The 12,603-nt window shown below is 43.0% G+C and overlaps 1 protein-coding gene and 1 long non-coding RNA gene across 8 annotated transcripts in view; both read right to left on the reverse strand.

Moving 5' to 3' along the window:
- The window catches only part of RNF111 (ring finger protein 111), a 43,391-nt gene extending 40,617 nt beyond the window's left edge, over positions 1–2,774 (reverse strand). For 6 of the 7 annotated variants that reach the window (XM_051796409.1, XM_051796407.1, XM_051796411.1 and 3 more), the window contains exons 1-2: positions 2,617–2,752; positions 2,211–2,474 (exon numbers count right to left, since the gene is read on the reverse strand). The gene's annotated coding sequence lies outside the window, so the exon portion shown is untranslated. Of the gene's footprint in view, positions 1–2,210; positions 2,475–2,616 lie in introns of all 7 variants that reach the window. The other variant, XM_051796412.1, reaches the window with a different exon arrangement.
- A 2,203-nt stretch (positions 2,775–4,977) lies between these two features.
- On the reverse strand, positions 4,978–12,562 carry LOC127475358 (uncharacterized). The gene is made up of 3 exons (XR_007906176.1): positions 12,439–12,562; positions 9,478–9,587; positions 4,978–9,142 (listed from the first exon to the last, which is right to left on the reverse strand). It is a non-coding gene; the product is annotated as an uncharacterized LOC127475358 (long non-coding RNA).
- Positions 12,563–12,603: the final 41 nt, after the last annotated feature.

Raw genomic sequence — 12,603 nt, forward strand, 5'->3', positions numbered from 1 at the left:
AGTTTCTGAGGGAAGGACAGTGCAGCAAACTTCTCCACTCTTCACCAGTGGAGCCAAGAGCAGAGGGTAAAAGTAAACATTTTACCCAACAGCAGTCAACTATTAGGACTGCACTTTATTGACAAAAAATAAATTACAGAAGCAAACAGCCTTTACTGCCTCTTGCTAGCAAAGTCACCAACCAGCCCTCTCAGATTTCATGTGGTAAACACTTAATAAGGGAGACATCATTTTAATTTATAGCAATTACTTTTCCAAATAGCATGAGCTACATAAAACAGCAAAATAATCTTGTCAGCAAAATTATGGGTTAGTGAAAGAAGCGTTTTCCTTTCTTCTTTCCCCTCTGCTCTATCAGGGTTCTCAGTTAGGCCTGACAGGAGCCCACCAAAAAAACCACTAATTAATCCTTAAGCCTGAAGGAAGTTCCCAAGTCAAAGACTTCAGCTGCAGATACAGTTTGTGTTTTCTGCAAGAGCACTACAGACTCTGGAAGCAGCTGATTACTGTCACCTACACTGACAAAACTTGGGAGACTGTGACTGGGAGCAATTCTCCTGTGCCTATGATGTACATGTATCTCCTACAATATTACTACATACACACATTTATAAATCTGTTCCCAACCTTACTGACGTGCAAACAGCCAAACCACTACAGATCTGGTGATAAAACTCACTGAAAGGAGGCTGCACACAAGTAAAGCTGTGGGGACATCTTTATACAACACCTGCCCACGGCAAATCCATCTCTCTGTAATCCCCATTGTTTATATGTGAATTAAATCTTTCTGTTCCCCATCCTATCCTCACTGACCCCTCATTCTTTCCCCATTTTTTCAACTGCTTAACATCCAAGCCTCCATAGTTCACCAGCCAGGGAGGAGGACACTGGCACCCATATTTTCTCAAAAGAATGTTCTCACCATTACAGGAAATACAAGCAACTGAAATGAAAGATTCTCCATCTTGGAAAAAAAAGGCAGCAACTGCTGCCAGCTCAATGTTACTGCAGCACAACCACCTCCACTGAAAGTCAACTGCTCTGACTGATCTAGTTATGTAGGTCAGCAAAGTTATTAATTTAAAGATAAAGTGCGAGTCACAGACATGTTAAGACACACTCTTAATACACTTGTACAAAATCCACTGCTTCATAAAAGACACAGTTCTGAAAGGTCAGAATGTTCCCATCCAGACTCTGAAAGGACATGCAAAATATGCATGAACACTATGAGCTGTTGTTCACCCCCAGGCTCCCAGTACCACACACGACCACAGCTGGAGCTGCCAGGGCTTCAACCATCAACAAAAATAAACAGCTTTGTGAATACACAGGACTTGAAGAGTTTTAAAACGGGAAGCTTGGTGTCTTACACACTTTCATTTAACTAAGGTGAAATGCAAAAGGTACACTCCCAGTCTTTCCCATCTGATGAATTCCAGAGGTGATTCCATACTGCGAATGACTGCATGAGACATGAACCAACATCACATCTTTCCTTATCAATCCCTACACATCAGCAAGAATCTTGGCTAACAGGGTTTTTCTGTGCCCCCCACCCCCTTTATCCAACAAAGGTAAGAGCAGAAACATTTAAATTGCTGGATAACCCCTTTGATAGCAAGGACTACAGATATGTCACCTATAAAGAGCTTTAATTTTGTCTGTAATAGTGACGAAGCATTCTAATTATTTAAATATCAATTTTCCTCCAAAACGTTTCTACTGAGTATCCAGAATTAATTTATCTTTGGAAATTTCTACTGGTTACAACAAAGACAATATAAGGTCTTATTCTGCACCTGAAAATCTAGTTTTCCTTTAAGAGTATATAACACAGATATTCCAAAACGACAAATGTCATTTGCTATCCAGGTCTCCACCATGAGCAGTCAGTCAATTCTCATCTTTTTGGTCAAATATTTGTTTCTGAAGTAACTGCATTAGAATCAAATGAAATCGGGCTATTACAGCAAATTCTTCCCTTCTGCATTATGTCCTCTTTTGGAAGAGCACTTGGCTCTCAGGAATTGAGGATCTCCTTTAATCTGCTAAAGCAACCAGGCCTTGCTTATGATTTAAAACCATTTCAAGCCATGGAAGAGCTCAAACAGCATGAAAATCCATGAACGCTCAGCCCTAACCACCAAACCACTGACACTTAAAGTAAGTCCCCAGCCCATTCCAGCAGTTCCCAGCCCACGTACCTCTGGAATTCCGGCCCACACCTCTGAATGGACGCGGCTCCCTTGTTTGCCAGGCACAAAACACCTGACAACGAGGGATTTTTTAACACGGGTTAAAGGAACATCAACTTCACCAACAAAACAAATGACGTCATAACCACCCCTGCTCCGCACAGCAATAAAAACCCATTTCCGCGCGGGGAAAATCCGTGACAGCTCCGTGACAACCCCCCGAGAGCCGCGGCCGCCCGCGGTGAAGGCACCGCTTTGTGCGTCAGCGAGGCGCTGCAAAAAAAGGGAAAAACACATTCTGCGCGCAGTGCCCCCCTCCGCAGGGCCCCGCCGGCCCCGCCGCCCTCAGGGAGCGGCCGGGAGGATCAGGGGGGATCAGGGACCCCCGCCCGCCCGGCCCCGCCGCCCCCCGTACCTGAGACAGCGAGGCCGCGGGGGAAGGGGCGGGTGCCGCCGGCGCGCTGCGCAGGGCCGAGCGGGCGGAGCGGCCTCCGCGGCGCTGCCCGGCGCTGCCCCGCGCCCCCGCGGTGTCCCCGCGGAGCCCGGCGCGCTCCCGGTCCGGCGCTGCCCCGGGCGGGCCCCGCGCGGTGCTGGCGCAGCCCCCGCCGCTCCCAGCGCAGCGCGGCCCCGCGCGACACCCGGCGCTGCTTTACAGCCGCACGCAAAGCGCAGCCGCGCCGCGCCAGCCACGCCCCCCGCGAAGCGCCCCCTGCCGGGCGGAGGGGACGGAGCGGGGAGAGGGAGTGAGGGGACAGGGATGGGATATGGGAAGGGATAGGATGGGATGGGATGGGATCAGGGACGGGACGGGACGGGACGGCATCGGATCGGGATGCGATCAGCGGCCAGCAGCCCCGCTGCTGCATCTGTGCTACTCTGTATAAATAGCCAAAGGGGGTGTAGGACGGACCAGGCTCTGCTCGGGGGTGCCCAGCAATGGGAGAAGAGGGAACGGGCAGGAGCTGAAATTCCACCTGAACATGAGGAAGAACTTCTTTCCTGGGCAGTGACCGAGCACTGGAACAGAGAGCAGAGAGTCTGTGGAGTCTCCCTCACTAGAGATATTCCAGAGCCGTGTGGACACAATCCTGTGCCACGTGCTCCGGGATGACCCTGCCTGAGCAGGGCGGTGGGACCAGGTGACCCACTGCGGTCCCTTCCAGCCTGACCCGTTCTGTGACCGTGCTCTCCCCTTGTCCAAAAGCGTTGTTTTCTCACCCAGCGCTGTCTCTCCCTCGGCCCGCGGTGTCTCACGGTGTCCCGCTGCCTGTCCCGAGCCAGCGGCAGCTGCAGGAAATGCTGACAAGTGGCATCTCTGCTCTTCAGAAGCAGGAGTTTAATTTGCCCTTAATGCAGCAAACCCCTCACCGACCCAGACGTGGGCGAGCCTGCCCCTCCCATGTGCCACTATCCATATCCACACACACTTTAAGGAGCTGCTCCTCACAGTGCCCTGGTGTCACACGTCCTGGCAGCACAGGACGCAGCACGGCTTTGGGAAGGCTCTCATTCAGCACAAACCCTGAGTGTTCGCTGACTTTGCAGCAGCCAAAGACCACGATATCTCCCTGCCAGAGATGACCTTTCATCAATGTCAGTGTATACACCCGGAATACTTCCAGCTCAAAACACTGGATAGACAAGGGTTGTGTGTTCTCAGTGAAAACAGCTACAAAATCACATGACACTGGAGCAGAAAAGTCCAGCCCGATCTACCAGTAAAGATCTTCCTGAGCTGCACTGCCACCAGAGAGTCATCAGCACACAGGAGTTCTTACGTGTTTTTGGAGGAGCTAAACAACCTTTATGCATCATTACAAAAGAAATGGTCATTGGCAAAAAATGCACGGTGAGACTATTAATTGAAGGAGTTTCTGAATGGAATTTCCTTAAAGCAAAAGTGGATAAAACAACGTGGACATTATTTCTCAAACAAGGAAAAAAAGGCTTTAAGGAAAGACTCTAGTAAATGCCACCCTCAAAAGATGTATTTCTAGAGGCATGAAAACATATTACTAAGCAAAGGCATATCCAAGTATGTCCAAGAGGGTACAAAGCACAAAAGGTGCTACACCACATAAATGACATGAAAATAAAGACATGCTCAGCTTTATGTCTGAAGTAAGAACACAGGAAAAAGCGAGACCCACACACAGCAAAGGGGGAATAAAGGATCACAGGTGGTTTTATGTGGTTTCCTTTCAGTTTGCAACAAAGACAAAACCACAGGTTATCCAGCATTAGCCTGCTACCCTTTTCTACATATTTTTGGGGTGTTTGGTAGATTTATTTATTTATGTTTAAGTCATGTCACATCCAGCCAGTTTCAGTAAACACTGACACTGGGCCACGGGTGAAATAACCAATGAAACTGGTTGTTTCTGGAGAGAATGAGGAGATAGCAACAGTGGGAAAAAGGTAATATCATATTCAAAGGAGGTCACTATTAGCTTGATTGTGTAAGCAATTTTAATATTTCCCATTAAACACTGGAACCAAAGTTGAAATACTTTAATAAAAATCAGATGGGAAAAAAATAATCAAGACAATATATGCGGAGAACTGGATGACCCTGAGACGTAACAGGAGCAAAGTGAAAAAATGTAAAGTAAAATATAAGCAATGTGCAGTTGAATAACTAAAAATTTGGGGTTATTTGTCAGGTAAAAGGCAATAGGATGAGAAATTTAATAAGCTATGTAATTAAGTAAATGACCAACAACATGATGAAGACATGAAGAAACAAACATGTCTGTACAATATTTTAGTCTAATAATTTTCAGAGAGAGAGATTTCAATGCTGTTGTAAAAAACATTCTTGATGCAGCCCAACAACTACTTTACGCACCTTTTTTTGAGTACATATCCAGGGAAGGTGAACTCTAATCTTAACAGGACATCTAAGAAAACAGCACAGATAATATGAGAAGAAGCTAATGAAATTTGGCTGGGTTACTTTCAGAAATGAGACTGATCATTTCTGACTATTTCAGAAATAAGCTGATCAGAGACTAATACCAATAAAACCCCACATCAACTAGTCATGCATTTACCTCTTGACGTAATAATTGGTTTGAACACTTGTGCCAAAGATGACGGAAAGGTGGTTCTTGGCAGAGAAAATGTAGAGAGTCACTCTGTGCTCACCAATTGAACCGTTTCAAAAACAAAAAACAAGGGGCTACAGGGTGGTTTGAATTCTCAGTTCACAAATTAAAAAGCAATGCAGGGTAAGTATAGATAGTCCTGATTTTCTCCCAGAGTGGCCAGATGACCTGTCAATGTTCTAATTGTGTATAATTCTGTAGACCTTTTCTCCTTGGGTAAAATCAAATAAAGGCAGAATTCCTATTATCTTTATTAGTTAAGATTTCCTATGGGCTGTTTCCTATTTCACCATGGGCTACCAGCTGACAGGTATCTAGTAACTTGTGGGCCACCCTAAGCTCCCCCCTAAATTAACACTTGATAAAAATTAGTTTGTCCCTTATTGACTGGTTATTAAGAAAATTTTTAAAGAAAAGTGATGTAAAAAACACTTCAATGACCAGAATTATTCACAATTAGGAAAAAAAAAACCAACTTCTATCTATGCCCTTTGATATATAGTTATTTCTGCCACTATTTTAGTATCTTGCAGTGACAGACAGTTGTCTTGAAAATATTTTATCGATTCTTTGGAAAAAAAAGATTCTCCTTCTCTCACTCCTTAGCTACAGAAAACCAAAAGGTTAAATGGAATCATCCTAAATCAGGAATGCAAATCTCAGAATGGCTTTCAGGCCATGGTACCATCAGTTCACAATGAACTCTTCAACTACTTCTATGTGGAACTGAACAAAACCATTTATGTGTGCACCCCAGGGCCTGGCAGAACTAAAGACATGCAAGAAACTATCTTATCTAAGATCAAAACACCCCAGTTGGCAGGAGATTGCACTTCACATTTTTGGAACAAAGACAACAATCAAAGCAAGCCCTCATCCCAAGGTATCTCCAGGGGCACAGCACTGTGCCAGAGGGCTGGATCCCTTTGCTTGTCACCAAGGAAAGGCAGGCACAGCTTCTTCCAGATGCAAACAGCAGCTTCTGGAACACAGTCCCACTGGGCACGGGCCCAAGGTGCAAACTGCACACTGACAAAGAGGTGTCTCTGCTCTTTGTTCTGTTCACTGCGAGCCTGGCAGTGTCCAGGACAATATGGGAAGTCCACACCTCCCAACTCCTGCAGGAGTGTGGATCTCCTGGCACACAGGATGCTGCAGGAGCTCAGGCACTCGCACCGGGGTATTTACTCACCAGGCCATCGTTAACGTTTCCATCATCTGGAGTTGTGCAGACTGAAAATGGACCACACTGCAGCATATATTTCAGTGTTTGCAGGGGTTAAGTCACTTTACAATTACTAGTGATATTAATAAACTACAAACCCTCTCATGGTGGTATGACTTGAGGATACTACAGAAAAACAACACAAAAATGGTGGGATTGATACTCAGATCATAAACAGTCACAGCTCCAGTCAGCCCAGATGAAGATCTTGCCAGTGAAAATGGGAGAAACAGGGAAGAGAGGAAAAAATGCTTAAAGATTTGTATTATGAAAAATTGCTGGTAGGAAACAACAAAACACTGATGCATTTACAGAGTCAAAAATCAAACTGGACAGTTGTCAGTGCTACACATTTCATGACGATAAATACAGGACATTTTCTAATGGAATTGATCTAAGAGCTTTCAAGAACTCTGGAAAATAACATGCAGCACTCAGGTAACTAATCTTTTTAAGATATATGGAAGAACAAAATATCCTACATTACAATGCAATGTAGATGCAGGAATGACCCAGCAGTCACTCATTTGATTTCATGCTGTGCAGCCTGGAAACAGCACTTTCACAACACACCACTGCAGAAATCACCTTACTAAGGTCTCAAAATATCTTACTGAGATTATCTGACTCCTTGAGTATTTAAGTTGCCATATAATTAAAGAAGGTGTGGTGTGTAATTACCTGGAAATAACTACTTTGTTGACAGTATTTTTAATGGGTCTTTTTCTTACAAAAAACCAAATACCCCACCAACCTCATAACAGAAAGATCACGAGATATTCCTTTTTTATTCTTTCAGTGCTTGTAAAACAAAGAGGCCAAATACATTTTTGTGTTTCAATGATGCATCAGCAGCTATTTTTAGAGCAATTAGGTTTGAAACAAACAAAAGCATCCTGCATTTAATGATCTGATTTTACACTAAGAAATTCAATAGCCATTTCCTAGCACGTATAAATACTTTCAGTGGTAAAATAAAGGAAAATATGTGTTTGATTTACCATTAGATTCAAGTTCTTTTCCTTGCTGTTCTGTAGAAGAATTGTAACGAGAGCTATTTAGAGATCAGAAATTAATTTTTACTACCTTCTTCTGACTGCACATCATGCAGTATATCAATAATACATCAAAAAGAAAGCTACACACTCAGAGTGGAAAAAGCTTTTTCTATAGCAGTGATGTGTATTGGATTATCAGTGACTTAATATCAAAGTGTATCTATTGTCAGGTATTCACTGAAAACATCCCAAATGGTTTTTACTCTTGCTTTGACTGCAGAGGAGAGAAATAGTGCAGCAAACATACCAGCTAATAATTTTTAAAGGTAAGCATGGTCAGAGGTTTGAATGCAGTCGGATTGATATCAAGAACTAATAAAAGCAAAGTCACAGTAAGCAGGCAATGAAACATGAGAGCTGGGACAAGACTCAGTCTTGTCTTTCAAAGTAAAAGGGGCTCTTCCTGCTATTTTAGTTAATCCAGCATGTGCCCAGACTCACTCTTTTTAAAAAAGGGTCAGATTCAATAAGGAACTGAGTCATTGGATCATCTACTGCTGTAATAACAAGCTTTCATGGACTCAGTGCCCAAAGTAGAATCCAAAATACTGTACTAGAAACTTGAATTTCAGAAGCAAACAAAAGTTTGTTGGAGTTGTTAACTGAAGTTAAGAGTGAGAACACAGACTGCAAAAGTCAGATTTTAAACTAACAGTATGTGAAGCTGAGAACTACACAGAGATTTGCTGATAAAAAGACAGGGCAGAGCAACATGTCTTAAGTGAGACAGGATCCTGTTTATTTGTAGGGAAGTTATTCAGAGGTGACCTTGCAGCACCCCCAACCCCTCCCCTTTCCTTAAACCAACATCTCCTTTTTTTAAGGAGGGGATATGGATAAATGGGTGGCTGTGTGAAGAGGAGAAAACTGGGACAGCCTGTTGATTCCAGCTGAATGCTCTAGCCAGGCTTCCTTACAAAACAAGAGGCAAGAACTATTTCTTCTACTACTGAACATCTCTGCATTTTTACAGAGCCCAAACATGTTAAAACTGCAGTTTTAATTAATTAAAAATGCAAGTACCAACTGCATGAAGCCACTAAAAAGATGAAAAAGTAGTGTTTGGTCCATTGTGCTTCAAAGTGAGGCCGGGAACAGACTGGCCAGCAAAGCTGAAACTCAGATAATCTTCTACACAGAAAAAAACCCCAAACCCACACAGGTACAGAGCCCAGGGAAAAACATGAAAAATCTAAGGAAAAACATGACAAATCTAATTTCACAATTTTTAGGTGTTTCACATACAAGACAAGCAAAAAAGAATTTACAGGAGCACAGGTTTGTACTTGATGAAATATTAATATCTGGACCAAACATTTATTCTCTTTGAAAGTCTATTACCTTTTCCTTATCAAACTCTTCACAAATTTCAGAAAGTTATGGTATAAAACAATCTTTATTTTGAAAACTAGCAGATATCTCAAGAAACTACCAAAGGACAGACAAAGTGTTTTTCCTCAAAAACAGACAAAACACAACAATCAAACAGAAAATTACAAACCAGTCAACTTGTTTAAAATTCCTGGACAAATTAAAAATATTTGTAGATACCTGGAAAATAACGAAGTGACAAATAACAATCATGTTCATGACACGATTTGTTCATAAGTCTTATCAAACCAAACTTATTTCCATTTATGGTTGCACAGAAATAAATAAACTGCAGATCTTCAGAGAAGCTTCTCTGTTTCATTCACATTTTCATAAGAAAGACATGGAAATTTTTCTGATCAGAAACTCCATAAATCTGGTGCAAAGTGGTTGTATTTAGAGGATCATTATTAGTAGTTGACTATCAAACTGTATGTTTACATCAAACAAAATTCCTCATACACTTCTATATTGAAGTATTTTTGAGTAAAGGCTTAGAGACTGTGCTCACTAACCTGCAGCTGATGCCAGGGAGGGACTGCAAAGAGTCGAAGTCAAGACTAGAGTGTGAAATCATTGCAAGAGGGGGATGATGATTCTATAAACACCACTACAAAGAAATCAGCTGCAGAGAAAAGAGTAATTGTTTTAATAAACTTGCAGAAGAGAAACCAACAGGCAGAGCAGATCACAAGCAGAACCTGTCAACAAGTTTATGAGGCTGAAAAAGGAACATATCCTACTGAGATCAGAAGAGTTGTCACCAGGGGAACTCTGGGGAGCTGTGAAAAGATTGGATGGGAGCTACAGGTGTGCAACAACAAATGATCATGTTTTTCAGAACTGGTTAAAAAAATAATCCATGCTTTTCTGCAAAAAGAAAGGGAACAGTGTCCACATTCACTTGCAGTAAATGGGCTAAACTGCAGCAAAAGGTATTTAATCCAGACACTCAAAAAAGGACTAGACCAGACTGCTCGAGGAATGAGTGGAATCTGCGTTCAACGCTTTAAGAACAGGTTAAGCAAACATCCATCGAGGTATTTTCATAATAGTTTATTGTGCCTCGAGGCAGGAGGATGACTGAGAATCCATGGTAAGTCACTTTTGGCTCTGTTGGTTGCTTTGTATTTGGGGGGGAAGTGTCAGGTATAAAGCTTTGACATCTACTGTGTGGCAGGGTACATCTACCCTGATAAGACCTAAAATCCAGTCAAGCTATCACGAGAGATCAAGTGCTGGAGCCGTGCTGGAGCCGGGATGTTGTCTTGGTGTTAATTATGCTCAAACCATTCCGGTCCACCAGAATTTGAATACACACCCTGCTTTCTGGAGTCTGATTTTACAGATAAGCTGATAGCTGGCCTGTAAAGGTGTGACACACTTTATACTGTAAAAGCCCAGTGCCCTCTCATGCAGTCAGGTTCTTCTGACATAACTCTTTCTGGGGTGTATGCGTGGACATTCCCCCCTTGGCTGGGGATGCCACTAAGGTCACTCCTCGAGGCTGAGAGAAAGAGATCTCCCCACGAGCACTGGTCTCTACATCAGATCTCTACTTAATAATTATTTCTTTTTGCTAGCTTTAATATAACTGCTTCAATAATTGCTTTGTTGCAGTGCAGTATACTACTTTTTGCTATATTATACTCTACTAGTAGATTTTTAGTGTTTATATTGTGTAGTAAATAATTCCGATTAAGATCTTTTGTCTGATCATTTGTATAAAATAAGTTATTCATTTGATATAAATATTCTCATTTTGCCAATCATTAAAACCTGCAGGACAAAGTGGTTTAATCACACCTCTGTAATTCCATTAAATTTAAATTTTAACACAGTCCGAGGCTCAGAAAGGATTCAGCTGCACCTAAACCCTTCTGTGAGAAGGGGTTTAGAAAGGGTGTCCTTTCTGTGCCTCGAGACTCACCGACAAGGCTTTTTAATAACTTTGTCTAAGCCTCCCACTCTCCCGTGACAACATCTTAGCAACCAACAAGCACTGAGGTTTAGCTCTGTCGAGCAGCCCCTAAAAACCAGCACAAGTGCGTTTATCCTCTTATCCTCTTTCCAGAAACCGGACACAGTAAACTTGCCTTCACTAATAGTGCAATTCAACCAGAGGGGTTTGTGTGTATTTGTACAACAGTTTGCCATAGTAAAGCTGACGGACCCAGTCAAAACTTTCCTGCACTGCTGATTTTAAAATAACAGGAAAATAAAGTACATTCAGGTCGTTTTCACGCACCGTTTAGATGTTATACACTCAAAAACGTTTCTATAGAGTTAAGCTAAAGAGTTCATTTGTTAGCCTCAAAGTCAATCCTACTGTATTTGATGCTAATACAAATTTTATCACAGACAATAGCATAATCAAGAATATATATTAATTTCTTATGTAAGGCTGTTCTTTTTTATAAAAATCTTGGTACCAAGTGCAACAGCAGCATTATATAGCTAAAACATACATGCAACTACCAGACCAAAGTCTGGTTTAAGACTTCTGTGCATGTTTAACTTGTAAATACATAGATTTTACTCTTTGTTAACTGATAACTAGCTAGTCAAAAGTATTACTTAAATACTTCAAATGCATTTTGAAATGAAAAAAAGGATAATGTCTTTTAGGATTCAGGACTTAATTTGCACAAAAGGCTGTTTAACAAAGATTTGTTAAATAAAGTGAACCCTCGTTCATTTTTTCATTTTTATCTGTATGTAATTTCTGAATGAAGAGACCAGACAAGAGGACTGTTGTGACTTTAACTGGTTTACATGTACTTAAATTCACAGATTTTGCCCCATTTCAAGGTTTAATAGCAGCTGTAGATCTACTACTGACACTGAAGTGTTCCCTGCAGAAAACGAATGAAATGGTAACTAAGAGGTAACACCTTCCATTACCTGGTACAGATACAGCCTAATAAATCATACGAAGAGGTACTTTGCTAACTAATTAAAACACTAGTGTACTTCTTCAATACTTACAGTAAAAGACTTCTGCAAACAGATCAATTGGTTAAGGGCATTTCCTAAACTGCAAGTCAGTAGCAAAAGCACGCAAGAATCACACGATCAATTTAGGCTGGAAAACACCTCTGAAATCATCGACTCCAACCCGTGACCGACACCGCCGTGTCAACCAGACCACGGCACTCAGTGCCTCGGCCAGTCGTTCTTTAAACACCTCCAGGGACGGTGACTCCACCACCTGCCCGGGCAGCCCATTCCAGTGGCTAATCGCCCTTCCTGGGAAGAATTCCCCTCGATGTCCAACCTGAACCTCCGCTGGTGGAGCTGGAGATTCTCCTCTCGTCCTGTCTCTGGCTGCCTGGGAGCAGAGCCCGACCCCACTGGGCTACACCCTCTTGTCAGGGACTCGTTGAGAGCGAGAAGGTCACCCCTGAGCCTCCTTTCCCCACACTAAACACCCCCAGCTCCCTCAGCCGCTCCCCAAAAGGACTTGCGCTCCACACCTGCACCAGCTCCGCTGCCCTTCCCAGGACTCGGGATCTGTCCCGCAGGGGCCGCAGAAGCAGCAGAGGAACGTCCCCCTCTCAGGGGCTGCCCGGAACCCCGCGCGGGCCCCGCTCCCCTTCACGATCCCCCCGGCCCGGCCTCTCCCTCCGCCCCGGGGCGGG

The sequence above is a fragment of the Manacus candei genome, unplaced genomic scaffold (assembly GCF_025592945.1).
Source record: "Manacus candei isolate 608988 ecotype Guabito, Panama unplaced genomic scaffold, ASM2559294v1 h1tg000046l, whole genome shotgun sequence".
Classification (NCBI taxonomy): domain Eukaryota; kingdom Metazoa; phylum Chordata; class Aves; order Passeriformes; family Pipridae; genus Manacus; species Manacus candei.